We start from the raw sequence: 5,000 nt of genomic DNA, 5'->3' as shown, positions 1-5,000 counted from the left end.
TCATCGGAGGAACTGCGGCGGATCGCTGGCTGGCATCGTTTATGGTTAGAACTAGGGCGGTATCTGATCGCCTTCGAACCTCTAACTTTCGTTCTTGATTAATGAAAACATACTTGGCAAATGCTTTCGCTTCTGTTCGTCTTGCGACGATCCAAGAATTTCACCTCTAACGTCGCAATACGAATGCCCCCGCCTGTCCCTATTAATCATTACCTCGGGTTCCGAAAACCAACAAAATAGAACCGAGGTCCTATTCCATTATTCCATGCACACAGTATTCAGGCGGGCTTGCCTGCTTTAAGCACTCTAATTTGTTCAAAGTAAACGTGCCGGCCCACCGAGACACTCAATAAAGAGCACCCTGGTAGGATTTCAACGGGGTCCGCCTCGGGACGCACGAGCACGCACGAGGCGGTCGCACGCCTTCGGCTCGCCCCACCGGCAGGACGTCCCACGATACATGCCAGTTAAACACCGACGGGCGGTGAACCAACAGCGTGGGACACAAATCCAACTACGAGCTTTTTAACCGCAACAACTTTAATATACGCTATTGGAGCTGGAATTACCGCGGCTGCTGGCACCAGACTTGCCCTCCAATAGATACTCGTTAAAGGATTTAAAGTGTACTCATTCCGATTACGGGGCCTCGGATGAGTCCCGTATCGTTATTTTTCGTCACTACCTCCCCGTGCCGGGAGTGGGTAATTTGCGCGCCTGCTGCCTTCCTTGGATGTGGTAGCCGTTTCTCAGGCTCCCTCTCCGGAATCGAACCCTGATTCCCCGTTACCCGTTACAACCATGGTAGGCGCAGAACCTACCATCGACAGTTGATAAGGCAGACATTTGAAAGATGCGTCGCCGGTACGAGGACCGTGCGATCAGCCCAAAGTTATTCAGAGTCACCAAGGCAAACGGACCGGACGAGCCGACCGATTGGTTTTGATCTAATAAAAGCGTCCCTTCCATCTCTGGTCGGGACTCTGTTTGCATGTATTAGCTCTAGAATTACCACAGTTATCCAAGTAACGTGGGTACGATCTAAGGAACCATAACTGATTTAATGAGCCATTCGCGGTTTCACCTTAATGCAGCTTGTACTGAGACATGCATGGCTTAATCTTTGAGACAAGCATATGACTACTGGCAGGATCAACCAGGGAGCTGCGTCAACTAGAGCTGAGCAGCCGGCCGCCCGGGAGTGTGTCCCGGGGGCCCGCGCGAACACGCAAGCGTCCGCTCAATTATTCTGCAAACAGGAGGAGGCTGAGCTCCCCTGCACAACACACCTCGAAACCCTCTCAGGTCCCGGCGGCGCGCAGCGCCGTCCTAAGTACTTGGTCGGGTTCGAGAGAGGCGCAATCGCCCGGAGTTAGGCGAGTAGACGCTTTAGGTGCGACCACCCGTGCTCCCAACTGAGCTTGCCGCTGCCGACAGAGGCCCGGGAGCGTGCTGTCGTGGCATTGCCGGCGGGAGACAACACGCGCCACCTACGGTGACCGGCAGCTCCAACGCCAGCGCCACAGAAGGACAAAAGCCCCACTTGGGTGCCGAAGCGAACTCTCCCAGCACAGCGCACGCGCCAACACGTCCGCACAGCTGCGATACAAACCACCTGCGAGAACCGCTGGGGCGACCGAGCAGCAGACGGCGTCGCGGCGCCGAGCGCCGGGCGGCGGCGCATCCTCAGCGCACACAGTCCTCAATCGGACCAGCACACTGCAGATGGCCACCGCGCTTCGCACCGGGCCCGCGAGGACCTACTTTGGCCGCAAGGCGCCGCGAGCAGGGGGCGCCGGCGCGCAGCTGCGCCGCCTGCCGCGTCCGTCGGCCGGCGCGCCTGCCACTGGCCGCCCCCACCAGCCGGCTGTAGCGCGTGCGCCCACGCACCGCGCTGCCAGCACGCCGGGCGGCCCCCCCTCACCGGCCGGGGACGGTCCCACCCAGCCACCGCCGCGTATCGCCTCACACCCAGATCCCCTTTCACGTTCGTGGGCATGGTGGGTCCCCTTTCACGTTCGTGGGCATGGTGGGTATCCATGAAACAACCGGTTAATAGCTCGACCGATCGTCGCCAACACTGATTCACCTCTAGCGAGAACAACCGCACCACAACGGGTTACCAGTTGTTCATTTGCGTAACGTCACCAGCAAACGTAGACGTCCATCGCCATTTGCAACGAGTATTGCATGCCTGTGTCAGGTGTCACAACACACTACGTCTGCCCACATAGACGCAACAACATGTGCACGCCTAGAGAACACGTGGAAGGTAGCCCCCGTACGTATGCGGTGTCCATTGCGCGAACGACTGTCAGCCGGCCTCTGCAGCATGTCGCAGATGTGGAACGCGGTGCAACATGCTATCACAGTGTGTGAGAAGAGACGACTACGTCCGAATACACGCTCCACTACATCAACAGACTGCTCATGCTGATCGCCATCCAGGGCGTCCGTTCCTCCCACACGTCTGAATGGCGTACCACACTGCAATCCAGCTCCTAAAGGGAGACGACACGTAGCTGCGTCCACAATATTTGGACTGTATGGTCCGCCGTTGCTAGGCGCAGTCGTCGTACGGTCACACATGTGCCACGATGTATCATTCAGTACATACGGACCAATGTGCAGCACAGTTTGTGGGTTTTGCGTACATCCGCGGACAGGTGACAGGCCGTACCACAACGTAGGCTGAGTACGTCGGCATGCGAAGGGCATTGAACATGCAAACTTCTCAACGACCAGCTTGCGAAGGCAGGGGGGAAGGGGGGGGGCATGTACGTCCTGCTGCTATCCACATTACAGTGTATAGCAGGAGCATGTGGAAAGTCAGCAACACTTGCAAGGTGTTTAACATGACGCGATACACAGGGGACCGGGCAGTGCGAATAGCGAACTATATTGCGAGGGTTGCGGTTAGGCAACACTACACTAATTTAACGAGTTGCATAACAATTACAGAGCAGGTTCAGCGACAACGTGCGTCAGGTTAAGGCGCAATATAGGTTAGGTTGAGGCGCAATATGGGTTACGTTAAGGCACAAATTAGGTTACGTTAAGGCACAAATTAGGTTACGTTAAGGCACAAATTGGGTTACGTTAAGGCACAAATTGGGTTACGTTAAGGCACAAATTGGGTTACGTTAAGGCACAACATGGGTTACGTTAAGGCACAACATGGGTTACGTTAAGGCACAACATGGGTTACGTTAAGGCACAACATGGGTTACGTTAAGGCACAACATGGGTTACGTTAAGGCACAACATGGGTTACGTTAAGGCACAACATGGGTTACGTTAAGGCACAACATGGGTTACGTTAAGGCACAACATGGGTTACGTTAAGGCACAACATGGGTTAGGTTAAGGCACAACATGGGTTAGGTTAAGGCACAACATGGGTTAGGTTAAGGCACAACATGGGTTAGGTTAAGGCACAACGTAAGTTAGGTTAAGGCACAACGTAAGTTAGGTTAAGGCACAACGTAAGTTAGGTTAAGGCACAACGTAGGTTAGGTTAAGGCACAACGTAGGTTAGGTTAAGGCACAACGTAGGTTAGGTTAAGGCACAACGTAGGTTAGGTTAAGGCACAACGTAGGTTAGGTTAAGGCACAACGTAGGTTAGGTTAAGGCACAACGTAGGTTAGGTTAAGGCACAACGTAGGTTAGGTTAAGGCACAACGTAGGTTAGGTTAAGGCACAACGTAGGTTAGGTTAAGGCACAACGTAGGTTAGGTTAAGGCACAACGTAGGTTAGGTTAAGGCACAACGTAGGTTAGGTTAAGGCACAACGTAGGTTAGGTTAAGGCACAACGTAGGTTAGGTTAAGGCACAACGTAGGTTAGGTTAAGGCACAACGTAGGTTAGGTTAAGGCACAACGTAGGTTAGGTTAAGGCACAACGTAGGTTAGGTTAAGGCACAACGTAGGTTAGGTTAAGGCACAACGTAGGTTAGGTTAAGGCACAACGTAGGTTAGGTTAAGGCACAACGTAGGTTAGGTTAAGGCACAACGTAGGTTAGGTTAAGGCACAACGTAGGTTAGGTTAAGGCACAACGTAGGTTAGGTTAAGGCACAACGTAGGTTAGGTTAAGGTACAACATAGGTTAGGTTAAGGTACAACATAGGTTAGGTTAAGGTACAACGTAGGTTAGGTTAAGGCGCAATGTCGGTTAGGTTAAGGTACGATATAGCTTAGGTTAAGGTACACATTGTTGTAGGGAAAGGTGTATTTGGGGGGGGGGGGCGGCGGCAGGTTCGTTGATAGTGATTATCGTAAGTGCATGCCTGCGGGATCATCCGATTTGTCACGTCAGGATGCACTTGTGGCTCATGACAGGCGGCGCTCCGATTCCAAGGTTGTGGCAGATCTGTGTCTTTCATTCCTGCCATTGTTTGTGTACTGTGACAGGAGGCAGTATGGTGATGTTGGGTGCACCCCTGTGTAGGACATGTGTGGGTGTTCGTGGCTTAGCTGAGCAATGGCGGATGTCGGAAGGGTGGGATATTCTGTTTTCTGGGTGGACCTCCCGGTCTGGTTATGATAGTGTGGATTGTGTAATGTGGCGGAGAGGATGCACCGGATGTTCTTCCATGCTGGTGGTTAGATATTGTGTGTGTGCCTGTTAGAGGCAGAGAGTAGTGTGTGATAGTGTCTGGCTGACGTGTGGTTCTCATTGTGTGCAGAGTCTTTCAGCATGTATAGGGACGGTTGTATATATTATCTGTATTCTGATGGCTCTGCATTTATTACTAATCAGTGCCGTGTATACGGTTACTCTGGTTCCAGTCGAAACTGTTCTATCTCTGTACATTAGTGACACTGCGGCTCCACTATGTTGCTGCCCCTGTCGGCCGTTTCCCCCAGTGTATGGCTAGTGATTATCAGCAATCAGTCTATTAGTCAATACCGGTAGTGTGACGACTTCAAATGTCCGGGATGGGGGAAGCTAAACCCTTCCCGTGGGTCAGGGCCTAGAAAGACTCTTCCCACGCAGGAG

The 5,000-nt window shown here is 52.9% G+C and overlaps 1 non-coding gene across 1 annotated transcript in view; it reads right to left on the bottom strand.

Annotated features, from left to right (window-relative positions):
- LOC126476776 (small subunit ribosomal RNA) overlaps window positions 1-1,163 on the bottom strand; it is a 1,909-nt gene extending 746 nt beyond the window's left edge. The window contains exon 1 of the ribosomal RNA XR_007587222.1: window positions 1-1,163. This exon is cut by the window's left edge and continues 746 nt beyond it. This is a non-coding gene — a ribosomal RNA (small subunit ribosomal RNA).
- Between the last annotated feature and the right edge of the window lie 3,837 nt (window positions 1,164-5,000).

The sequence above is a fragment of the Schistocerca serialis genome, chromosome 4 (genome assembly GCF_023864345.2).
Source record: "Schistocerca serialis cubense isolate TAMUIC-IGC-003099 chromosome 4, iqSchSeri2.2, whole genome shotgun sequence".
NCBI lineage: Eukaryota > Metazoa > Arthropoda > Insecta > Orthoptera > Acrididae > Schistocerca > Schistocerca serialis.
This window is presented reverse-complemented; position numbering and strand designations above follow the sequence as displayed.